Source organism: Harpia harpyja, chromosome Z (genome assembly GCF_026419915.1).
Source record: "Harpia harpyja isolate bHarHar1 chromosome Z, bHarHar1 primary haplotype, whole genome shotgun sequence".
NCBI classification, from domain to species: domain Eukaryota; kingdom Metazoa; phylum Chordata; class Aves; order Accipitriformes; family Accipitridae; genus Harpia; species Harpia harpyja.
The window spans coordinates 17,549,254-17,576,635 of NC_068969.1; the positions used below are offsets into that span (position 1 = coordinate 17,549,254).

General features: G+C 39.6%; 1 protein-coding gene across 28 annotated transcripts in view; it reads right to left on the reverse strand.

Moving 5' to 3' along the window:
- Positions 1-27,382, reverse strand: part of MAGI1 (membrane associated guanylate kinase, WW and PDZ domain containing 1) — a 357,507-nt gene that overhangs the window by 175,814 nt on the left and 154,311 nt on the right. The gene's annotated exons all lie outside the window — the stretch shown is intronic.

A 27,382-nucleotide genomic window follows, 5' to 3' on the forward strand; every position in this document is an offset into this window, starting at 1 on the left:
TGCATCTTTCTTCCTGTGGTGTTAAACAGATCATCATTCCCTTTTATCACTTATTTGTCTGAGCAAATGGGGAAAGACAGATGATGTGAAAAAGAAGAAAAATAATAAAGGTAGAGTATTGCTTTTGCAACTCATTGGAGGGTGAGCTGGGCAGACAGACAGAAGGCAAAGGATGCTCCCATTGGAGGTAGTAATATAGCTGAACACGGCACAAAATCAAACAAGTGCTATACTTTCACTGGTATCTACCCTGGCACAAAGCAGGAGTTAGAAAAGAACCGATTGAAGGAGTTAAGAGCACCCAAAGTCCTTAAAAACAACAGAATAATATCCAACACTTTTCACTTAAATCTGTTTATGTCCCCATTCAGTTTTGAATACTTTCAGAAGTGTGTGAGAATAAAGATGAGTTGAAAACAAAACAACAACAACAAACAAACAAAGAACAACAAGAAAAAAAAAAACAAACAAAGAAAAAGAAATGTAGTTGTTAATGAACACTGCTAGTTGCTAAACACCAAATCCTTTCTTGTAGCAGAACATATGAACTGGAGCAACCTAATGAAGTCTTTTCCCAGAAATTTATTATTTCCAAGTTTGGAATAACATTGACATTAATTTGACTGAAGAGCAAAAACAACCCAAGAACATACAGCGAACAGGGATAGAAACTCTTCTGCTGTAAAAAGAAAAGAAAAAAAACCACTGGAAAAGCCTCAGAGAAACACAACCAGGATGATCAAAGTCTGGAGGAGCTGCCATACAAGGACCAAGAGAGCAGGCTGGGATGCTGCAGCCTGTTGCAGACATGGGTCTCTGACTGGCTGCTCCCTGCCTCTCCCAACACAAAGACGAGGAGACAAAAGAGGAGACAAAAGCTAACGGGAGCTTGGTTCAGAGCAATGCAACAGTGGCAGTAGTTCACACAGGTTGTGGCAGGTCTCCTTGCTGGAGAACACTGTGGGTGCAAGAAGCTTATTGAGGAGCTTCAAGGGGAGACTGGAAAAACACTTGGAAGACAGAGCCACTGGGGGTTGCGAAAGAAGGTGTAGCAAATCCCTTGAGCTAACATGAATTGCTGGTGGCTGGGAGACCTGGGAAAAGAAATGGGGGAATATCAAGTATCTTGCTCTTTTCCTTTCCTTTGCTAGGCATCTTATTTATGGCCACAGCTGGGGCCAGAATGCTAGGCTACATGGACCTTGGGCTGAACCGCTGTAGCTGTTTCTATGGTCTTTTATAATTTGCATTATGAATTTTTGGATTGTGAATATGTAAAGCAGAGATTATCTCAATACTTGTTGACACATCACAGTTGCAGATTCCTGGCTGGAGCCTCTAGGAATCACTGCAGAGCAAATCAAGAATAATAATACTGCAATGGATTGCAGTTGGACAGTGGGTCTGGGAGGCAGCAGCGGTACCAGGCAAATGAAAAAAAGAGTGCAGACTGTTAAATGACCACGGGCAGGAACAGCCTATCTGCCTAATGCAGTCCTGCAACATTTTAATGGAAATGTTAGTTTAAAAAAACAAAACTAAACACAAAAAACCCCTAGACTGAAATACTAAGTCAAATTCTAAAAAATAAACAGGTGATTTGTATTTAGGTTCTCCAGCTTTTTTTTTTTAATTAAATTTCTTACTGAAGAAAGGAAGGCTTAGGCAGCAGGCCCAGCTATTAAAAGAAGGAAAATTTTTAAAGACCAAGATGCTCATTACAGAAATGGCTCAAACAACAAAACTGAAATTAAGGCAGATAAAACTGGCTCAACACACTTCCCTGAGTTACCCCAGCAACACTCTTCACTCCAAGAGCAGATTGTCAACCCATTTTCTAACAAATGTTCTCCAGTTATTATACTATAGAAATGTTTTCCCACATAGGAGGCACTTGGAGGGCTTGATAGACCTGTGGGCTACAGTTTTCCAATATCAGAGCTGACCTTCCAAACTCCAGATGTTTGATTTCATACTACATCATTTTATTCCAGAGGGAGACTGGGCACAAAAAAAGAGCACCTGCTGAAATAATAAAGCATTTCTTTATCATTTAACTAAACAGTCTGTATTTTTCTTTGCACAACAGATAGTAAGACAAGGTGGTTTCTCATAGCAAAAAGAACAAACATGACAAACAGTTTGGACACAATGCTTATTCCAGTGAAGAAATTTAGGGCACTCAACTGCATGTATCATACAACGTAGGCTTTCTCCTGAAATACTGTGTGATTCATGATTCAATGATTTATGTCTCAATAATGTCTAGAGGTGAAAAAGCTCTGCTGAGCTAGGGCTTGTTTGACCACAGAAAATATGCAATTTACTGATGATATCTGCTTTTAGCTTCCCTCTGTGCCCATTCCATCTAGCATCTCAGTCTACTACAGCCCCCACTGGAAAGTTTGGTTATTTGGTTTATGCAGTAGCTGGGATTTCCCAGCTGAGTCACTGATGCACTAGCCAAGATGGCAGTTACAAAAATAGGGGCTATAGCAATACTTACACTCACATGATTGTCCCCTCAGGGAGCTCACAGTGATGCTCATTTCTATTACATTTATTTTAAATGGGGAGAAAAAAAAAAAAAGGGGGGGGGGGGGGGAGGAGCTTGCAAAGCCACATTTTTTTTGCTAAATTCCAGAAAATTCTTCATGGAAATAAAGGTTTCTTGCAGCCCTGGCGGTCTCGGCTCAGCAGCCACTGAGACCACAGCTGTAGACAAAAGCAGGCTTACCCCATGCTACTCACTCCAAAGCAGGGAAGAAGACAATGAGCTAACCGAGAAACTAGCTCCATGTAGAAAGCTGCCAAAAGGATCCACCCTGGAACATATTGGACTCTACCATTTGAAATATTTCACTCCACTCTGATTTTCTTTTCCAAAAATCTCCTCAGGCTTGAGAGGACACATGCTTGATATTGGCATTACTTAGTGGATTCTAGTGCTAGATGCAAGTTCATAAACTCTAATAAATTCTTTTTGAGGCCAAAATGTATGCATCCACAATTCCTGAGAATCTGAAATATATGACAGTGACATTACAGCAACGTCCTGTGTGCAAATGGTAGTAGTAAAATTCTTTCTGAACCTCAGGGGCACCCCTTGCTTGTGCATGCTCCCTCTGAAAACAAGTCTCACCCTCTGACTGGCTTCTGTTGCTACACCAACCAGCACCAGGCTGGGTGGAAGGGCAGGTGCCCAGAACCACCTGATTTTATGCAAAAGTCTTCCCTTTGTAAAGTGCTCAAGAAAATACCTGGCTCCGGTTTCCTTAGAGATGAGCTGTGTTAACTAGAAGTGTACCACTACCCTTCAAAATACTCCTCTGTTCTCAAGGAGATTGGATCTTACATTTCCTCTTTTGAGATCCTTTCTTTTCTTCTCTGCTAAAAGCATGTAAAGAGATCCTACGGTGATAATAGCGGAGGAACAAAAGATGCGACCCAGAAACAGCAGTTTCCAAAACAGAGGACATAGGTCTTAAGAGCGAGTGCTCAGCTCTTCTTTCCTGCTGGCCAGGTTATGTTGGAAATGCATTTATTTGCACACAGAAAAATCACCTTGTTATTTCTGTAATCAAAACTAGGCTGATATATCCCGCTTTAGAAAATCAGACATTAAAAAAAAAACTGCAAAAAGAAATTCTTCTCTACTAAACTCACCAAAATTTGTATTTTAAAGTTTTAGAAGGAAAACATATTCAAAGATTGCTTTTTGTTGTTGCAACAGTCTCCTTCGTTTTTTTCCCCCGCTCAACAAAACCAATGCCTTTCTTTATGTGAAGACAGTCAGAGAACCAACTTTCCACTGCTGCTCTCCCCACAGTACTATTCCAAAGCTGAGATGTTTTCATCTTATTATCTGAATCCTTCTTTACCTTTGAACGAAACAAAGAGTAACTCACCGAATAGCTGGTTTTCTCAATTATTCTTAATTATTATACTGCATTTTAGAGTATGTCAATTGTCTTCCCAAACCATTACATCATAACAACAATATTTTAGTAGCAAAAACAAACCCCAAGAGGAAAACAAAACATCTCTCATAGGGGGGAAAAAAAAAAAATTACTGACATAGTTTTCTGAGAAACAATAAACCGTGCTTGTCAATTTTGTGTAGATAAATACGTAACCTAGATGTTTTTGTGAGTAATGAAAAACATTCACTGTTTCTAAATGCACTTCTTTCAAACCCACAATCCTGTCACACATTTGTCCTCCAACAGTTACCTAATATTAAAGTCACTAGAGAAACTACGCTTTGAATTATGCTCTGACGCTTATTGCTACAATTTCCACTTTCTGCAGGGAAGAAAGCTGCATACAAGATCATCTAACGCTGTCTTTGCTGCATAAAAACATCCATCTCTTTGAGAGCACTACCACCAGTGAGCAGCAGTGCAGTCCTGGGGGGCTGAAAGCCTCTTGCCTTATTGACAAACGGGCTTCCAATAAGGAGAGCAGACTGCATAAATGACCAAGCAAAATCTGATTTTTTTTTTTCCAACAAAAAGCTGAGCATGAACATCACAGGGCTGACAGCACCTTCCTGCCAGCTGGTAGATAGTCCATGCCAGCACTGTGCAATATGTATCTTCTGAAGATGTATTTTGAACTCATGTTTTATGCATTTGGAAGCTATCATTTTATAGTTTATGTTTATATTAATTACTGCAGCTGTTTTATCCCATTTATGTTTTGAGATGGTCCTAGATAATCCTGACAAATAGCTATACTCTGACAGAGCCTATAGATGCTTGTGCAAAGATGGGTCAGGGTCGGGCCTGGGACACAGTGGTCTCTGACTTATTACACTCCTATAAGCAGGTTTACACTAGTATATATTTTTGCTTTACCCTTCTTTGGGAAGGCTACCAATTGCTACGTTCACAGTGACTGATAGCATCTGAACTGGAAAAATCCATTTTCCATTCCTGAGCTGCAGCAGAATCCCCGTTCTCTTGTCGGGATCTCCATTTTAAAGGCACCTTTAGCAGAGGGATTCTCTGTGGGCAGACAAAGACCATTTCAAAACAACAAGGCCATGAAGCAATGAAAGGTTAAAGGCCTCGCTAAAGGGATAAAAGTGCAATAGAGTCATCTGGATTAAGACTCTCTCTCGCCGCCCTGATGTCTACATCGAGAGGGAAGGATTCAATTTTTTAAAGACACAAAGATTGCACATGTTGGATTTGCAGTATAAACCCCTGATTATAACATACTGTCTTTCATCTGAAGATCTCTATCTGAAGGTATTTAACAAACATTAATAAGTTATCACGGTTGACAGGGGTTTAATTTCTGTGCTACGAAACGCAGAACTGCAGATAAGGGGCTGGGGGGGACCAACAACAAAAAACCAAACCAAAACACACAAAACCCCCTCAAAACCCCACTGGTTTAGAGGCATGAGAAGAGAACCTGCAGCTCACATTTTCTAAAGCAGGGAGGGGACTTGCAATCTCAGTTGACTGGATTTACAGGCTGGGTGACTTCAGTCTGCTCCTTTCTCCAAGGCTGCTGCTCTACCCAGCAGACAGGACTCAACACAAATTCATCTATAATTAGAGCCAAAATAGCTCCCCTTAATTATAAAGGGTATTAACTTAAGCTGGTTATAAACCCATCATCTCCCTTAAAAAAAAAAAACCACCACCACCTAGTTTTTTTAAAAGAAATGTTAAAATATTAATAAAGTAACTAAAGACAACTTCTCTATCTGTTGTTAAATTCTTACTAAAAAGTGGGGTGTAGACAGGGCTCTGGGGAAGCAGAAGCCACTTCTTAAAACTTTTCCATACAGCACTTGGCACAATAGTAGCACCAGGGCACCACCACTATGTCTTACTAATACTTGCAATGGATTTTCCTCAAGTCCTCGCGTAAAGGTGGCCCTGATACTCACACATACATATTGTTAATGTCTCAAGAGATTCATATTCTATTTCTGGATCAATTAATATAATAATTTTCATGGCAAGGTCCAGTAGGCAGCAGCCCATCTTCGAAGACAAAATGAAGGCTGACTGGATTTTTATTATTTAACAAGACTGTGCTGGTAACCACATCATCATCAAATATTCCTAATCCCAGCAGTTGTTACACAAATGATAATAGTTTGTGCTATACCATTTCATTCTGTCCCATCCTTGTCTTCCAGCTGCTGTCCAAAAGTGATTATAAATAATGGGGCTATAAAAGCCATTCAATAATTAGAAGATTCATTGGCCATATGCCAGCAGTGACAAAAGAGAATGATTTATGTAAGATGAGTCTGTCACATCTGCCAGATCGCAGTTTCATTACGCCTGTGGCTTTAAGGTCACAGTTTAACACTGTTCCAACAGCCATTTGTCAAGGCATTGCTGGGAAGAAGAGGTGAAATACATCATGGTTTTGTTTGCTTTCTTGTTTTAACCACTAAGTAAATAAGTAAATAAAGTCCAGTACCTACATTTGCTATGTCATGTCTCATGTGAGGTCAAAGACACAAGAATATATAGTAAGACAGAAAACATTGATCATGGTTGGCCAGAGTTCAAGTAAGATCACAAAGCAAAAACATCCAGTGTAAAAGCCTTAAGTATTCACGTGGCTTCTTAAATTCAATATAATCTAAGTGTGTTCTCTATCTTCCAGCCACCCACGAAACGAAGGCACCTTGTAAACCAACACCATGTCGGTAAATTAATTGCTACCATGTTTTCCTAACACAAGTAAACTTAAAAACCTTTTATGGCTCAGTGTACTAAAAAGATATTTAAACATTGCCATGGGAGTTCAGCTTAACAATTAACATGGCTCAGCAGACACCTGATTTGATTCCAATTCTATTTTCTTCTCTTTATTCCTCTATTAAAAACAAACAAACAAAAACCACCAATCAACTTTTATTGCTGGGTACAAACCAGTCCCATAAAGTCCAGATGTTTGGATGTTCCCCATAAATGCTTCAATAGCCTCATCTGTTATTGTCAACAATTGCTTCCATACCAATTTGGACAGTCTCTATTGACAAAAACTACTGGTCTGAGGGTACAAACTGGATCTTTGTTGGAAATGCTACACCCAGTCCCAATCAGTGTATTACTTTAATTCATACCAGCCTGCTATATCCAGACTCTAGGTAGATGAACTGCTCAGATCAGAGCCTAGAGGTTTCCATTACTCTAACAAATCCATACCACAATCAAAGCAAAATGACTGCCCATCCTTTATCTACCTTCCTGAAGGTAAAACGTAAAATACTTTCCAATTTTTATGCTTTAAAACCCACTCAGAACAACAAAGCCACATCCATTGCAAAATCCTTCCAGTGGAAGGAAATTATGATAAGCTGGAGGGTTATGCTATAAAGTATTGCACAAAGTTACAGGATGAACTACCTCCACAGCAATAAACCTCAACTTTGATGGAGCATGGTTAAGACTTCAGCAGCAGCCTAGCTGCTGAATCTGCAGAGAACACTTCAGTGAAGCTAGTAATTCCTGTCTAGAGAATGAATAACACTTGTTACTTTATTACTAACAGAACTTCTTAAAATATTATTTTAGGTGTAAGTTGTGAATCTGAAGGAGACTTATTCACTCGAAACTTTCAGGTCATGTTCAGAATCAGGAGCAGCAAGAGCTTTCTTGGCACAGTACCTTCTGGTATCGCTCTCAATCTGCATGGGTGAATGAACCAGCACTGAAGTGGTAATTCAGCATTTGCTGCTACAAAAATGCACTTAACAGATCATAAATCCCCGGTGAAACTATTCTATGAGCACCTAACCTAATCTACTGTATTCACAGGGTGCTCCACCTTATTTTCTGTCCATTAATAGTGATTCATATTTCTACTGTAAATTTAAACAAATAGTCTTTCAGCTGAGAAGTGCCAAAAAAACCACAGAGTTCAAGCTTGGAGGCTGAAAAGCAAAAATATTATCATTTATACACCAGGCCTGAAAATTTTGAACGCTTGTATCAAATACACTTCTGTTGCCCCTAGCTGAATTCAGATCAGCAATACCAGAAAATGCAGCAAAAAGCCCAGCCTTTCTCCCCCTTTGGCCTTTTCAAGCTTCTGGTGCCCTCAAGTTTCAGCCTTGAATTTCTTGAAGCTCCTGAGGAAGAAACCTTCCTTCACCCTCCAACATCTTTGCAGCCTAGGACAACCCTGACCTCAGGGAGAGGGAGGCCATGCAGCCACGATGGCATCCCAAGAAGGGGAGCATGGTCTGTCACGGACAGTGACTGCAGGAAAGCTCTTGATTACTATCACGTCCTAGACATAGTTTGACAGCAGGATGTCTTATAGGTCTGGCTAACATTGACAATGCTCTCAAAGAACAAGAAAAAAATGGAGAAAGTAAGTCTCGCAGCATCATTGCAGGCAAATACATCCTGAAGTTTCAAGCCACTACAATATTAAAACACTTGCCAATTCAAGCACTCTTTTTGTGGGGATTCAAAGGAGAGCCTGGATAGGCATAGTTCAGTCATGAGAGAGCTACTGCATGAATGATGAGAGAAATCAGATCTTTCTACCTCAAGAAGAAACTATTTTATTATTTTCTTTCTCAAAATACCGAGGTTTGAATTTGTTTTTGTTAAGAGCATAGTTTAAATGCATCTACAGTCCTGGATCCCTTCTGCGTCTGAGCAGAGCAAGTGTCCACAGTGTTGATGGGTGACACAAATTGCTGGGGGTTGCTAAAGCTGTGTCCACACAAGGGAAAAACCTGATTCCGTTGATCTTTGCCACAGCTTTGCTGCAGGCTGCAGCAGGTTTCCATGCAGAGGGGTCCTACCTTAAAGTAAAGGCATAAGGAAGAGTATGAGGACATTTTCTGCTCCTCTCTTCTTAAAGCATGTGATATCTTTTGTGTACCTACAGACCCTATAGCACCATGACGCTGAATAAAGCATGGCATTTCTCTAGAGCAAGTGGCAACTGTACCTGCCCCAGGAAAGTCTAGGAGGCGGCAAAATCTAATGCATGTGAAGCAAAAATAGGCTAACTTAAAACATGCAGCTCAAGCAACAAGAAGATACGATAAACAGAAGAGAGAAAAGGAAGGTCAGCATTAACGGTATTAACAACTGTTGGCCATAGATACCTCTAAAACACATTTGAACTGGTCAGGCACAGAGCTTCAGAAACATGGCTTTACTGCATCCATATAGGTGCTGGCAGATGCAGAGCCAGCCAGGGTGCTGCTTGGCTATAGCACAGTTAATCATGAACCCAACTAACTAAAAGCTGGAGATTAACCGGTACTACTCTGCTATTGACTCATAGGAGTCCTCTTTTCTTCCCTCATGCTATTTTCAAGACATGCTGCAAGCTCCCTGCTCTTGCCTCAGGTTTTTGTTTTCCTTTTTCACTTTGGAGATTCCACAGACACACAAGAAGGAGGGAGCCCAGACTCTCAGGTGGTCTCTGGAAATGACAGTAGAGAGCAAGGTGAGCCAAGGGGAGAGAAGGGACCTGCTGGGATCACAAATACAGAATATTTTCCTACTAAAATAAAAATTTTCCAAAATAAACCATGATACTGATTAATAGCCACACACACTATAAGGTTTTCACAGGAAACCTCGGGGAGGTAGGTGTGCAAAGAACAAAGTAACACAACATCCTCTAGACTTGTTTTCAGTGAAATCTGGATTAGCATCTGTTGTGGTTTAACCCCAGCCAGCAACTAAACACCACGCAGCCGCTCACTCACTCCCCCCCCACCCAGTGGGATGGGGGAGAAAATCAGGAAAAGAAGCAAAACCCGTGGGTTGAGATAAGAACGGTTTAATAGAACAGAAAAGAAGAAACTAATAATGATAATGATAACACTAATAAAATGACAACAGCAATAATGAAAGGATTGGAATGTACAAATGATGCGCAGTGCAATTGCTCACCACCCGCCGACCGACACCCAGCCAGTCCCCTGAGCGGCGAATCCCTGCCCCCCACTTCCCCGTTCCTATACTGGATGGGACGTCCCATGGTATGGAATACCCCGTTGGCCAGTTTGGGTCAGGTGCCCTGGCTGTGTCCTGTGCCAACTTATTGTGCCCCTCCAGCTTTCTCACTGGCTGGGCATGAGAAGCTAAAAAATCCTTGACATTAGTCTAAACACTACTGAGCAACAACTGAAGACATCAGTGTTATCAACATTCTTCGCATACTGAACTCAAAACATAGCACTGTACCAGCTACTAAGAAGACAGTTAACTCTATCCCAGCTGAAACCAGGACAGCATCACACTGAATAATTTAGACAGTTCTGTAGCCAGATCAGTGTTGAACTAGAGGCTTAAGTTAACTGGCTGACAATCAAGCTGTAACATTAAAGTCATGTCCATAAACGCTTCCTCTTGGCAGTGACCTTAAACCAAGTGCCCAGAGCAAAGCCTGAGCTCTGCAAAACCTTCCAGAAAGCCAGACCCAGAGGTGAACTTAGGGAAGCAGAGACATTTCTCCAAGGAAGGCATTTTGTCTTGCACACAAAGACACTGCTGTGTTGGGGCTTTTCACACTGCGTGTTCCAGCAAGGAAGAGCAATGAGGAGTACGAAGCGGTCATTAGTGGCAAGAATCGTTGATGTTGCCACGTAGGCTTTTAAAAAAAAAAAAAAAAAAAAAGTAAGAAAGAAAAGAAAAAACCTCCTACACATCCGAAGTGAATGCAGAATGAAATCATTGTAAGAGAGTGGCATGGGATGCAGTCTCTTTCCATGAGCGGCTCTGAAAGATTCAGGCTGAGTGGCTCACGCCCCGTCTGCGCTAAGCGTTTCCATCAATGAACACAGACCGGGCTACGTGAGCAACCCAATCTTCCGGTAATACTTCATCAGGAAAGCAGCCTGCATGGGAGCCACATAACAGCATTTGTCACTGACACCTACTCTATAAAACTATGTTGCATGAAGCAACCTGGATAAGGGAGTGTTGTTTCTTTTCCTTTGCTCTGACTCAAAGCTGCCAGCAAGCCTTTCCTTTTCTGGGATGCAAGGAGGGCTTACGAGAGGCAGCAGAAGCAGGGCAGTGGGTGACGAAGAAAGTCTAGATAGAATAGTAAGAACAGGAAAATCAAGATGAAAAGCACTTGCAGTCTTTCACTCAAAGGCAACGACCCGTTTCTGGAAATTAGATGCATATCTCTCTATGTCTCCTGAAAGGAGTTACCATATGTTCTAAAAGTAGGATACAGTATTTGAGCTGTAAAAGCCAAATCAGCTTGAGAAACAGACGGCATTACAATGCTTTAGCAGAACAAGCCCCACATAACAATATGCCAACAATCTCGTTTCCTAGAATGGCACTAGGAAAATATTTGCAAAATCTGAAACCCATTCCCCAAATACAGCATTTAATTCTTCCAGAAAAATGGAAAAAAGTGACATATATGCCAGTATTGGGGAATTCTGAGTAGCTATTCATATTCTTTGATTTTTTGCTTGCTCTTCTCTGTAATTTAAGCATGGGTAGTGGGTTTTGGTGCTTTTTTTAAACTTGACCTCAAACTCCTTCAGCAGTCAAGCTTGTTCTTCCTTGATTGCTGGAGGGACAAACTCCCATTGCCCAGCCAGGTCACCTCTGAATACTAATCACAGCATTACAGTTTTTCACTCTGCCCTTACTGGCTCCCGGGCATATGTCAATATTAACGGCTTGATTTCCAGAGGTATTGAATACATAAAATCTAATGCTGAGAACCTGTGATGGTCAGGCCATAAACACACACTAAATGTAGACATTGTCAGAACACTACAATTTTTATGCTGCTTTTTAAATTATTTTTTTCCTCACAAGTATCTCTATCAGATAGAAAACGTTTGCCTTCTTGGAAGAAACCCCCTAAAAATCGTACGATGTGACAGTTTGAAGCTCTGTCTAAAGCACATGCCAACTGACAGCCCATTTTCTGGTACGGCTGGATGATGCACACTCAGGTGCACCGGTATCTTACCAAAGTTGTTTTTGTTTTTTTTTTCTCTCCAATATATTCATTTACAGAGCGCTACAGGTTAATTTTCCAACCTGTTCTAGCAATTTCCCAGAAACAAGATTTGCCAAGAAACAAAACCAGAAAAAAGACTTGCTGTAGTCTCGCCATAGCAAGTAAAGGTCCTATTTGTACTACATTATCTTCAAAGAGCACACAACTAAGCTTAACCTGAGATGGACCTGCTTTTTTTTTTTTAAATATATAATCAAACTTCTGTGGACATATAGAAGAGACACCAAACCACTTACAGTACATAAAGAAAGCACATAGGCAACAACGCTCTGTGATTTAGAAAGTCAGGCTCTCAAAGCTGAAAATAATTATGAGCTAAATCTGTTGGGGGAAAAAACATTTAAACTGAAAAATGTGTGTAACAGTTGGGAGCTGTTGAAGCACACTTTACAAGAGGCACAAGAAGCCACAAAAATTGAGTAAGAAGGTCACACTGGTTAAAAAACCAACCTGGGTTATAGGGGAAGTGACTGCAGCTTTTTTTAATTTCATGTTGTAGACAAAGGGAAAACAAGATCTAAGAAACTGGACTAGCTCTGGTTACTTATTCTAACTGCAAATATTTTTGTTTTATTTTTAATCTACTATTGGAAGTGTGCTCTGATGGTTGGAGGATATTCTCCATCCCTGGAAAATGTTACATCAAGATTGAATGTTTTTCTTGAAAAAACATGTTCAAGTTTAAAGAGAAATTGATTCAAACTAGTTCCATAATGTCCGGAGCTATTACCTGGAAATCTAATTTAGAAAGACAGTGCTGAACAGAGAGGTAAAGGATCTGGAAGAATGGGAGATCCAATAGCAATTTAAAAGAGTTCAGAGCAAAATGATGCAGTGAGCTACATCTTTTCAATTGCTCAGTTGACCAAGAACCTACGCAAGTTCAGGAAACCTCACTGGTAAAAGGAGAGCGTTAATGTGCCGGTTCTGTTGTAAAAGCAATTCAATCCACAGCATTGTGGGCCTGCCTTTTGTGCAGGAAATGGAAATGAAATTCTAAAATAAGATTTTAAAGCACTGACAGAATAAATGAGTTGGCTGGAGCAAGCAAGAACTACAGCAGGCCAGTTTGTTATGAGTTTTAATAAAGTACTACCATATCTTACCGGCAAAACTCAAACGGTCAGCTAAAGTAAAGTGAACAAGGGCAACATTGCTGTTAGGTATTTCACATACAGTCACATAAAACAAAAATGTTCTGATTCTCAGGACTGTCTCTTCCATGTAGAGCAACCCTTTCTCTTCTGTAACCTCCATGTTAAAGGCCAGTCAATGACAGCAGCTAAAAACATAGAAAAAAACTCACATTCAAAAACAGAACCCAAATGAACTTGAATAGCTTTGGTCTCCAACATAAATTTAATACCTCATATAAAGCAAGTTTGGCAATAAAAAAAAAAAAAAAAATGTACATGAAAAAGCTTACTAGACTCTCTAACAAACATCTTGTTTGCCTCGGCCACAAGGTCTTGTTTTCCTAATGTGTTTAGGAGTGCCTGTATCATGTTTCTGTCACCCTAACTTTTCCCCCCAAGAAACAAATATAAATATTACAGATGGTAAAAACCACATTTTCTCAAACAGGAAATAAATGTTTATATGTGGCATATAGCAAAATATATATTTCCACAGACAATAGCTACAAGATTTAGATTTATTAGTGCAGGGCAGGAATTTTTAATGGAAAACACATTTTTGGGGATAAGAATTTTAATTACAAAGAAACAGCATACAAATGGCTCCTTTAAATTTAAAGCAGAGCAGTTCTGCAACAGTATCAAAAGGACATGGTCTCTTTTGGTGAAAAATAGAATATCGGAATAAAGAGAGAAAAGCTCAACTCCAGTGTACAGTGGGTTAGACATTTTCCATGGAATGCTTTTGATCACAAAATGGCATTTGTCAAAATGAAGACATTCTGCAGGAATGTGACATTTCTGCAGAAATCAGACATAGCTCTGATGGTGCCTTTTCACATCACGCCTTAGCTTGCTGGGCTACCCTGATCCTGGCCGCTGGTTCCTAAGTTTCCCGGCTCAGTCCAGTCAAGCCCTTCTGCCCACGTGCCTTATATCTCTCCCCTTCTTACAATCCTTAGAAAATTCATACTGCACAAATAAGAATTAACACACTAATCTGAAAGCGGTGGCTTATGAAAGGCTACCGATACCCAGGTGAGATCGTAGAGTCATAGAATGGTTTGGGTTGGAAGGGACCCTAAAGATTATCTAGTTCCAACTTCCCTGCCACGGACAGGGCCAGCTTCAGCTAGATCTTCACAATGCAAACAAAAAGCGAGCCAAAGCACCAGTTCAGTTCTGAAAACACCCAAAATTGGCACCTCCAGAATGAAGTTTCACAGATTCTGGTTCAGTAGGAAAGAAAATATAGGCTTTTTTGGCAAGTGAGGCCTCTCTTGTGTGAGCACATCTACTTAGCTTCAGGCATCTCACACTAAAAACAATTAACTGGAAAACACAGAAGTGGTCAAAATAACAGTTTCCCAGAACTCAAAGTGGAAAGAAACACTGGTTTCATCCCCACTAGGTTACTGTTTCCAGCGGCAGTCTTGGTGGCTTTCTCATATACCCACAATGAATGGCTTTTGTGAAAGATTAACAGGAAAAGCAGAGACAAAATGTTTAATCAGGCTTTGCTGCTGGTTTTGGCTTCATGGGATTTTTCCCGTTTTGCGGGATGCAAGTAGACCTGACCATGCTTTATGCCCATTTTTGCATGGTAAGTGTCAGTTCTCCAGACTTACACGGTCCTAACCAATTTGCAATTCTGCCAGGAAATCTGCATGCTCAAGCATCAGCTTTACTATCATTGCCATTAAAACCAACAGCCACTTTATTTTTAAAATTATTTTGATAAGTGTTCTGATGACCCAGCTAAAGACAACAAAAGATGCAATAGAAAGCAATAAAGATCACCATTAAGTGTCTAAATACTAATTCTTCCTCCTTAACTTTTTATTATTATTTTGGAGAGCTCCCCTTGTACTTTCTCAGTTGATTTGCTAACAAACATTTTTCAGTCCCACTTAATCAAATGCATTTGAATGGAGGTCTCTTACTCTGAATCTGAAAGCTCTAATCAGCTTAGCCTCAAATTCATTTTACATTTCTCTTGCTTTTGGGAGCACACAGTCAAATCTCTAGAAGTCCTGCAAAGTTGAAAGACTTTTTAAGCAACACAGGTACACTGGAGCCCCTTGTAGTCCCATCTACTACGGGAGAGGAAAAATATTTTAGAGAAGTCTAAAATGGTCTAGCAAGAGATACAAGGAAGCACAGAATAGGCCTTGTATTTCTGGTGAGTGAATATCACTGTGGTTTCTGCACCTATGTTACTTTAGAAAGCTCTACCTCCACTCATTAAGTCATTGGGAGTTTTTCTGCTAACTTAAAAGGACTTTGGGTCAGGACCTCTCAGCTTGGCAAGAAAAGGTGTCAAGACAAATAGCAAGCTAAAAGGAATAGCTATTTAGCAAAGGAGCAATCCAGAATAATGCAGTGTTCCCACTTGAACACAGTCCTGCTTTTAGAGTCTGAATCAGGGTAGATGAACAAAGGAGGAACCTTGGAAGACAGGGAGGGGTTGAAATCGGTTTTGAGCATAATGCACAACAAGCATCCAGGAACCACAGATGAACAGTTCACACTGGGAACCCAAAATCCCAAGTCTCCTCCAGACAAGAGCTGCACTATTGTCTGCAGCTTTGTACCAGTCACCCTCCCCGCTAACAAGGCCCGCGGTGAGGCCCTCAGTTTCCTAGAAATAAACTCCGCTTCTGTTTCTGAGTGAGTCCAGCCAGGCTGGCCTGGTAAACCTACTGCCTTTGACATGCTGTGGTTTTGCACACTTCTATCCTGGGAGTTTTAAAACTATATGCCTGAATAATAATTCATTGGTCTAATTTTATATTTCTTTGGGTTTGGTCTTTCCTTTAAGACACAGCCTGTTTGATTGTTAAGCTTTTAAAAGAAGCTTAGGAGACTGGCCCTTTCGTGATACAATGCGCCCCTGTTGCTGCCTTTCCACTTCTGCCCAGACCCAGAAGTTTCATTCAAAGTACATCCAAAGTTGCTATATTAACACCATGTGCACACAAGCCTACACTGCCAGCACATAAATGGTGGATACGTCTACACAGGCTGACAATTGATTTACTCATAACTTGCAACCCCTTCCAAAGAAACTAGACTTCCTAGCAATCAATGAGAAAATAACCTTGTTAGCAAATAAGCCAAGGTTCTTTTAAATTAATCAGTTCTTTTTCATCCAAACAGTACAGATAATGAAAGAGATGATGACATTTTACATGACCTATAAATAGCAGAGTTTCTATTTTAGGCTTTCCTTCATAAGGGTGCCAGGATGATTATGTTTTGTTTACTGGACAGAATAATCTCTTAATTGTTAAGCCTTGAATGCAGTTTTATACAGCACAAAATTTTATCTTCTATTGTCTTAATTATCATCTGGAGGGTTGAAACATGAGATGATGGCACAGAACAAAATGAATATTAATGTGTTCTCTCTGCAATTTAAAGAGAAAGGACTTGGAGCTCTCTTTTGCTCATGTGCTTAACATGCCGCATCAGACTAGTGAATTATACCACATTTAGCTGTTACTGTTTCTCTGAGTAGCATAAAGGCAACAGACATCAAGCTTTTGCAGACTCCCTGCATTTCCAGTGTTCAAATACACAACCTTTTCCTCTTATTTCCTTTTATGTCATTTGCTAAAAAGTTTTAAAATGTCTCCTGCTTAGAATGCCGTGCAAGGCTACACCACTGTTTTTAAAGCTCTTTATAAGATGCCTTTATCACCTACAGCATGTTCTCATGTCAATGTGAAGGCGCAGGCAGCAGGAGCCTGCCTTTTCTCTCATTTAACTCATCTGCATCCTAATAGCTAGTGAATCCAGTGTCTAGAAGAAAAAGGTGCATGTATCCTAGGAGGAAGTAGGGAAAAAGAGAAAGTCTCAGATGGTGAAGAGTGCACAATGACATTAGTGGGTTTTCTACCTTCCTAGGGAAAATCAAAGGGAGCTTAGTGTGCTGATTTTTAATTAAAACAACCATAATGCATGGCCTGACCAGTTCAGAGTGTTTCAAAAGTATCAATAGGGATTGAAAAAAACAGCGTTTACATGTAATGCTACATCATTTAATTCTTTCGCAGCTTCAACCTGCTGTATCAATGCCAACCTTTCCAGGTCCAAAAAAGGGAAGAACTGAAAGGTTTATTCTCCCTTTTTTTTGAAGAAGAGGAACTGGGTTGGGTTTTGTGTCAGGGGCTTTTTCAGCTCCATACACAGTGTTAGAAATTTAAAATAATTAACAAAAATCAAGAGAGAGAAATATCAATTAGTAGAAAGTTGGTTTCTAATTTTGAACCAATATGACAGTCAAGCTATACTGACAAAAAAAAAATAAAAATAATAAAAAAAAAAAATCTGTATTTCAGGGAGAGAAATTTAAGTTGCCTGAAAACATAGAAACAAAAAGTTCGCATGGCTTATCAAGATAATTCCTTTTTAATTTAGTTTTGATGCAAAGGAAAAATAGCTGCACTAAGGCATATATGCCTCTGGCATCCTGCACCCACTGAGAAAGTGAAGCAAGTGTCTCAGATTTGACTTGGCTCTAGCGGACTCCAGGGGTAATTGCAAACACAGCAATGACAATATAAAAGATCCTTTTCCCCATATGCTGTTCCATGTCATGACTATTTTAAGGCCAAGCTTGTGTGCATCTAAACAACAACTGCATCATAGGTTTTTCTCTTTGGGGTTCTTTTTGTTTGTTTTTACCACCCTGCAAAATCACCAAAATGCATAATTCTGCTTTAGCAGTGCCGAATTCAATCAAGTAGATTAACTTTATGCCTACCTAAGCAGTGTTCAGAATATAAAAACATTCATCATCAAGGTGTTTCTGTTGCAAGCCCAGATTCACTGAAGAACAAGACAAAATGAAGACAGCACTGTACACACATTGTGTCACCATTAGGATAATCCACCTGGGGTAGGAACACACTGTCTGAAAGCTAGCACATTCCCTAAAGCCAAGGAGCCACAGCCTCATCCGACCGATAGACTGCTCTCCAATATACTCACCATGTAGAATTACAGAGATTAAAAAAAGGTAAGAAATAGGTTTTAAAGGTATTAAAAGTTTGAGGAAACCACTCCAATAAACCACAGAAGAGTGTGAATTAGGTGCTAATAATCACCACCACTCCACTCAAATCCAAGAGGAGGCAAGTGGATGGGATCTGAGGCTCCTCCCCGCTCCAGTTTAGGGTGGGGGCAAGGTTGCTTGGCGTTTGCAATGATCTGTCCCAGAACCAGCCACCCCCATGACACCAGCACTCACTCGGGGGAAGCAGAGCCCTGAGCCTTTCCTTCCATGGCCAGCAGCTCCTCTGGAAAACTCCACACTGTCCTTCTGCTCACCTCACACAAGCTTAAAACTTCAGGTCACCAGGACCTGTGCAAGTGCTTATATACAAAAGTCGCCCTACTATTTCCAAATTGTTTAAACATACAACAGCATGTACAGAAACATGAGTATCTTCTAGTTATTGGATGACATAGGACGTTCCCACCTAAGCACCTACAAATAATGATCAATACCTGTATACATGCAATGCCACTTGCTATAATCAAAGAATAAATCCACTCAAAAACATCCATCTAAAATTAAAAAAAAAAAAGACAAAAAAGAATGGAATTAACAGCCAAAGAAAATACAGTTAAGAATGCAGTTAAGCTCACTGAGGTAAACAGAGAGCAAAACATATCTGATAAATGATCATATTATACTGTCTAACAGATTAGTGTCTACTGAACAGAAGGGCTGAAGAACACAAACACTCCAGTGTGATAGCTATAAATCAGAGTTTAATGAAATGATAAGCTATTTATGCAAAGCATTCATGGCTACGGCAATTCATTTGCACAAAGTGAAAACAGGGTAGAAATTTGTCAAAATGCAAATACAAGTGTGACCTATTGACACAGGGTCAAAATGGAAAGGGGAGAATCAAGTTCAGGACACAAGGGCTACAATTACTGTAGAGTTCTTATAACAACGTTTCTCTCTTCACATTGTGGTTTTCCATCAAAAGGTAGATCTAAAGGAACCCATTAGCACAAAGAAAAATGAATCAGACATTATTGAAAAGGAAGCGAGAAATATGCATCTTATAATTTGAATCAAGATTTCCTGCCGGAGAATGCCTTTATCTTTCCAGGCAAAGCAGCAAAGTGATTTTACAGGAGAATTTAATTGCGAAATACAGCACACAAAAGGGCTGCTTATATGCATACCTCAGTGGAAGATACAGAGTAGAAGTAAGTCCTCTGGACAAAAATGAGTATTGCACATCAAACAGTGTTGCCAAGTGCCACTGCTCATTTATGAAATATCATGTTCAAATCTGTTTCTAAGGAAAGTCATACTGCTTCCCCAACAAAAAAAGTTACTTTTAAGTTACTACAGTTATGAAACACTAAATATAAATATATCTATGCCAAAGCAAAAGGAAGTATTTGTATTTCATTTTGAAAGTCACTCATCTGGTTAAGACATTGGTATTTTGACCACCAGCTTTCATTTTGAAAGGATTTGAGCAGCTTTACTGTCCAGCAGCCATGAATAATTCTGCACTTGAATACTTTTTATAGAAGTACACGAAGCAGAGCACCACTGCAACACGCAAAGCAAAGGCCATTATTCTCACTAGCTTTATTACATGGGCAAATTAATGCAAGCTAAACAAAGTGTACGCTTCTCTCAACCCATCTAACTGACTTTTTCTTTTGCTATATATGTATATATACACACATATAGGTTTTTTTCTAAAACATTTCAGTTTCTATAAGCAACACAACAAATTGTTTTGATCTTCTTATGAACAGAAGACAAATGGATTAGGTGTGCTCTCTGTGCCCAATAGCATACATGCAATAGAAGCTTTTGAACACTTCTGTAACCCTTCAACAACTTGTTTCAATAAAAATTCACCTTTTACTTCAGCCTGATTGCTTTAAGAAAAACCTGTTCAATGCTGCAAGCAATAGAGCTCATACAACAGAAAGAATTGCTAATATCAGGAGAAGGTTGACTTGACTTGGATGATAACAAAGAGCTAACCTGGGACTCTTAAATGCACACAAGCAAACATACACAAAACTATTAACTCATTTATTTAGAACCAAGTTTTGTTCCCTCATTAAAGACCATAAAATGGGCGAGAGGACTACAGGTGTTCAAGGGGAAGCCAGAAAAAGATACCCGCCAGGTTTCAGTTCAATTCTTCTATCAGCTATTCCAGGAACTTATTAATGTCAAAGGAGTTATGTCTGCATAAGCTAGAGAAGAGTCAGAGCAACAATGTAAGCTGCCTGCATTAAAGACAGCAGCCTGCTGTAGTTGTCAGCGCAAGGACATCATACGTCTCTGGATGGTGTCTTCTACAGCTTTTTCCTCATAATTTGCCACAATGGCTTTTCTCCTTTTTTGCATTTTACAGCTTGAAACTCTATAAAGCTTGCCAACTCTATCTTGGTTTTTCCTTCCTGGTAAATCATTAGAAATGACTGACATAGTTCTGTGCAAATGAACTCACTGCCATCCCTTCAGCTCCCATTAAATGCCGTTCTGGGTAGTACGTGCCCTGAAAATGAAAATCATACCCAACACCTTCCTCCTCCAAGTCTTTCACCTAACCAAAGCAGCAGGCTTGATATTAAGCAAATTCCTGATTTCACAATGGATTCTCAATTAAATATCACAGGAAACATTTTTGCAGTTATACTTCAAATATGGTATGTGTCACAATGTTGTGGGGGAACTGAAAAGAGAAAAGATGAAAACAGCATGGCTTGTCATCACTTCCATAATTTCATTGAGAAAATATTTCAGAAGTATAAAACTGAATGGGTGGGAGGTTTAGGAATACAAGGTTCTTCTTATTCAGTATCTACAGTTTGGACAGAGCAGAGAGTGGCAAGAAATGCTAGTGGATGAACTCCTTAACTACACTGAGGTCCTTCAGTGGTTCAAGTTTGTCCTTTAGCCTGCTGCTTTTCAGAAATCTCCAGACTACCAAGTGAGTGACTGCTATTCTTATGGACCATTCCAGGACCGCAAGGTCTCCTTTTACTGGTATGCTTCAAACGTCATGTTCCTCTTGCTAATGCGTGATAAAACAATCCACAACTCAAAAAATAGTTCTTGCTGTTTAAGTACCCAGTGACCACAGAAATAAATGACAAAAGGTGTGAGAGAGATACAAGTACATGACGGTGAGGACAGACAATCTTTAAATAGAAAGGACACTTTTTTTTAACGACTTTTTTTTTCCTTTTCTTTTTTCTCTTTTCTTCTTTTTTGCTGTCTAAAAGAGACTGGATATTTTTCAAATACCCCAAACTAAGTTATCCCACTTTTCAACTTATTGTGCCTTTCTTTTCTTTACCAAACCCTCCTGTCTGCTCAGATGAGAAGTTCAATGAACTACCAGCCATCTTCCAACATCATTCATGCAGTACCAAGCACCCTGAGCCTCATATGATACCAGTAGCAATATCCACAATACAAACATACAAATACATGCGTGCTACATGCACACAGTTACACCCTTCTCTTCTACTTGAGGATACAAACTTATCTGGGGGACAGATTTCTATTTGTTCTAACTTCTCCAAGACATAATCAGACATTTCAGGAATAACAAGGATATTGAGAAACCCAAATAACCACTGCCGTGCATCCTCATGTGACTGAGCAGAAACAGTTTAATTATTCCATTACAGGCCAGTACCAGACCCGATAGCCTGTTTGCTTTGCTATACAGAACCTAAAATAACCACAAAGAAAAGTAAATGTCAAGAGTTACTGTTATTACCATATGTATAGTGCAGAACAAAATTATTTCCCATCAGTTCTGCTATGAAGAGAGCATGATTCTAGGATTATAGCTTTTGTGCTAAATAGCATCACTGAAATTAAAGGCAATTCAAAATAGAACCATCTAATAAAACAATGAAGAGAAAGCAAAAAAAGTCTACTGTAGCAACACAAAACAGCAGACCATACAAACGGGCTGAGGCACAAAAGGAGAACGTGTTCCAGTCTTAAATGTTGGAGAAGATGGTTAAAATGGCTGAAAAGCTTATATCCTCTTCATTGTAACTTACTCAAGATCCAACAACGTGTTGAGTTCCTTATTAGCTGCAGTAAAAATGCTGCTAATAAAAGGATGCAGAAAATTACTAACAGCAGTTTGAAACTTTTTTCACATTGTAGGATTCTCAAGTCACATCTGTTATTTCACTGATCAACAAAAACCCCACAACAGCACTATGTTAAGCTCCCATTTCTTTAATATAGATGCGTGTATTTCTTAACATATACTGTGGTTATAAACTGTTATGCAGTCATATCTATAACGTACATTGTGGACATTAATGCAATGTATTCTTACATGTAGGGCAGGGAAGTACTCATCATTTTATGTATGAAAAATTTTGATTCAGAAGGACATGTGGAATGCATGCAGACAGAGGAGGAGGAGAAAATAGCCCACTCGAGGCCACTCGATTGCCTGACCCAAGTGCTCTTACCACACTTGGCCTTGGAAGAGACGTTGCAGAGAGCAGCAGGGCTACCAGCGGTCATAGAGAGCACTCAGTTAGGAACCGTTGGGGGCACAGATCAGTTCTAAAACATTTTGTGAGCACATTCTTCCATTTAGATTCCATCCTCTCAGTGTGGTTTTATCACACAGCACTATAATGATTCATTATGCTATAAATTATTTCAAGACCAAAGACTAGGACTGTGCATTGAAATGCACAGGGCAACCATGAAAATCTCAAAATCTGTCAACAAATGAAGCTCATTTGGAAGAAATTGAATACAAAGGGCAGCTATGAAACCACACAGTGTAGAGCAGCAGGGAATTGGTGCTATGGCATGAACTTGAAAGTAACTGTCAATCTAGCATTTCTCATGATTGAAAACCATACAAACCCAGGGGTCTTGAGGCCAAACAGAGCAGTCTGCCTGGGACAGGAATCCAACCCGACCACATTGTTAGCAGGTTCAGTCTGCAGCTAACTGGGAAGATGTTCAGAGAAGCACCAGCACTCTGTGTCTGGTAGGGGAAGGGAATTAATTAAGATACAGATTACGTCTTCTCTTTTTCACAGAACCCCCGGTTTTGCTTGGCTAGATAGCTAACTAAAGAAAAGAAACCAGTGGCAAAGTCGAAAACTATAAAATTCATCTTTCTAAGTGGAGCATACTAAAATACTCCCAAAACAGGCATTAAAATTGTCATTTTTCCCCTCTACATGACCAGGAAGGAATGACTCTCCATCTGCCTCTACGATTAAGAAGGGATGATGGCACCATCCAGAAAATACAGACACATTCATTGCTATTGTAAAGTCAGCATTTCTGCCCATTTATCTTTCTTACCAAACAGATGTGAAGTTCTAGGTGGTTCAGCTGCCTGCTTTGGCCACCCAAAAACTTACAAGAGTTATCAAGAAGTAGTATTTAATACACTGGCACTGCTATACTGCTGTTAACCTAATTGACTGTGTAAGTCTACATTATCTGAACATAAACTAGCAGAAATGCATGGCATTTTTAGAGAAAAGCCATCTGTCCCCTCTCCTTTGCTAGAACAAATTTGACCACTTCTCAAAGTAACAACAGGCCAAGACAAATCCAAACTCTTTGAAGATATTGATTCAAAGCCTACTGCCTCAAGGACTCTTTTACTTGTAACAACCCTCAATAAAACTGGCACCATTTTTTTTTTCTGTAATGCACTTGTCAACTTCTGGATTGCAAATGCTCAGTTTCCCACATTTTATTCACTTTATTGTAGGCAAGGGGCTTTGTCCTACTGAAGCACGGCTGGGAATGCTTTGGTTGTCATTCTAATTCACTACCAGTTGCAAGAGAAGAACCACTGTTTTTCAAAAACAAAAGGTAAAAAATACTTTATAGTTTCCGGGTAAGCAGGTTAGACTATAAAAGTTTTACTGCAATAGCATCCATTTACACTAGCAAAAATACCACAGATTTTAATCTAGGCTGCCATTACACATGCACTGGTATTCTATTTAATATTCTTTTCATGGCACTTCTAAGTACATTTGATCTCTTTGATAGCTTCTTTGCAATATTTTTTCATTAGAGTAATTATCTAAAAATCTTTCAATTTTTGTTTTAATACACATAAACTTACTGTGAAGCCGACTTAAATACTGCTAAAGCCACTTGGAACAAGGAACTCAAATGTACTAATCTCCACAAATTCTACCTTCTGAATACAACTTTTTGAATTGCAGATTGGGTGAAAAAAATATGACTAGGAGCACATAGGTATTCCTAGTCAGTGACAGAAAGTTACTTTTTCCCTTCCATAGTAAAGATTTCACCTTAAACAAGCAACAGGAATCTTCAGTCTGCATTAAATAATTAGGTTTGTTTACATGTTCATTCGACAAAAGAATCACAGGCTGTGAATGAATAGAATAATCCTTGAAGCTGAATTTATTGGCAGTGTTTTGTTCAACAGTGACTTTTCTGGATCTCAAATCCAGAATTTTCATCACATAGCTGTCACATGATGAAAATTTGTAAAAGCAGCAAATCATAGTATACACCAGAAAATACAAAGGCTTTAATATGACAGATGCATTATCCAGAAGATTACTTGTGAAAGATTTGCTCTTCTGCAACCTGGAAAAACACAAAAAACCCAAGTTCCTGAGAAACCAAGATTAGAGTCACATCCAAGTCATTGGACTAACTATGATATGACTCATTTTAAATTGTTTCCACTTAGCTTCACCCTTGGGTTTCGCTATGAGATGCAACGCTTTTTGATATTTAGTACCAATTGTCAATTCAAATTAGATTAAACTGTAACAACAAAGTCTGGGAGACCCTGTTTAGGAAGACTTAGAAAAAAACTATTACTTGATATACTTAAAAAATAAATAATATTCCACTGCTTTGGAGAAGCCCAGGATGGGAAAAGCAGAGCTGTCATCTGCTAGAACAGAGATAAATTAACACAGCTCTGTCAGAGAGCCCAATATAGGACATTGTGTTATGTACAATCTCAGGATGTCTTAATAGCTTCTTGCTCTCTTAGAAGCTTATAGCTTAGCCCAAATTCCACACACATAATTCATCCTTCATAATGAGGTGATTGTTGCATCATTGACAAATCAGAATAAAAAATTCAGGCTTTGGTTATGAAATATGCTAACCAAGAATCAAAAATGATTAAACCCAAGCAACATGAGAGAACTGATTTACTTTGCATTCATGAAATGTTAAGTCATTTACATAGCAAGTGCAGAAACATCTCTAACAACTATGCTAACTTCTTGCCTTAAGAATATCCAAACCTGTCCTTGGTCTCCCTTCCCAGGTGCTCTCATGTGAAAAGAATTGAGGCTGGAGTCTAAGTACTGGTAGAGTGGAAAAGGTGAAGCGTGTGAAGGAGAACATAAGACCAGACATCACACAGCATCAGTAGTTTAACTGACAAAGAACATTGTTGTTGCATAGTGATCTATGGGTAATACCTGTTTACTAAAACTCAAAACTTACAGAAATATCTCTTTGTTGATTTAATGATTTTCACTGTTGGGAAGAACTAGAGCTTAATGTTAAAGAATACTTGCATCTGACTATGGTGCTTGTAGGTTTTAAGGTTACACAGGAAAAAAAATAAATACTAATATTCTTCGAAGTATGACATGAAATCTTCCCTTCAGCAGAAGCAGCAGTGTAATTCTGGGACACCCTCTACAACAAAGCAACCCTATTTATACACTGCCTTAAAAGCCTTGGAAAGTTAATTCAGCAGCTGTACCTGTGACTCCAGCTGTGCCCCAACTAACAGCGCAGCAGTGCTCAGGGATGCTCCTGTGCCCTAGGCCATGACTGTCTATACTATTAAGCTGTTAGAAGGGTCCCTGGCACAATTTTGGCCTGTGCCGACTATCATTTTCCCATGCAATCGCAGGCACAGTTTGAGAGTTGGCACCGTTTCCAGTCCTATGGGAGTGTTTTGTAGGTTAAGAGATTTCTAATGGTATGGATGTGGGTCATTCTGCACCAGCTAGCCTCAGTGCCCAAAACATTCACAGGCACATTTACTAGCACAGAGATAGCCTCTAATACAATATTAATTGCAAAGTAAACATTGTTGTGGGGTTTTTTTTCCTTTTTTTCTCCACAGAAGTTCTTGAGACATTTTACAACACCGAAAACTAGGAATTTTTTTTAAATAAATTCTGAGTTTGTTCCATGACAACTATTTCCAGTATTTGTCTCTTGGAACATCCTAGAAATTCAAGCTAAATAAACAAAAGCTTGTATCATTCAAAGTGCTCTGATAAATAGCAGCTGAAAACTTCAATGCTTCTGATTCTGAGAGCTTACAGAAGCAAAGGCATTTATATTCTGAAGCTACATTTGTAAATTGTTCAAGCATCATACCATGACAACAATCTTACAGGATAAAATAATCTTTAATAACAGGGAGAGTAAGTCTATATTCATGCTTCTTGCTTCTAACAAGCATCAAAGCTGACTCTCCATGTGACTCAACAGCAGTCTTGAAGTACTAGATTTAGAGCCGTAATGCTGCAAACCCTTACATATGTGACACATAAATACTTCTTATTCATTTTCTGTATCCCAGTCCTTCATGATACCCTTTATGGACATATCTTACATCTTAATAGACCCTATTATTGTCAGTAGCACTCCCTGCAGAAATCTGCCCAGGAGCAATTTGCAGAATCACAGCATATGCAGCCACATTAAACTGAGTAAAACTACTCTAGATGGAAAGAATTTCCAAATCCTACATTCTCCGGATGGACTGCACTACAGCTCAAGAGAATAGTGAAGGAATATCTCTGCGCATGCATGAGCAACACAAATAGACAACATGCATGTGGACAGACAAACACCACAAGAATGGTAAAAGTCATTAGGTTCACTTTAGATTGGTAATCAGTCACAGAGTGATGTGACGTGCACTATATCACTTGGTGGCTTTGGCAGAACCTGAATCCATAGCAAGTATCCTGTCCTCTCGACCATGCTGCTCCCCAGGGCAGCGTGCCTCCCTCCTTAGCGCCCTCCTTTGGGACACATTGTCTCCTCCAGACCACAGCCCAAACACAAAACAGTCCCACCTTGCCTGAAATGGGATCTAAATTTCCCCTCAGCTAAATTCCAGAATCTGGAAACCAGGCTACTGCAAAGCTGTCAGTAGTGCTGGTGTTCCTGGAGAACAGAA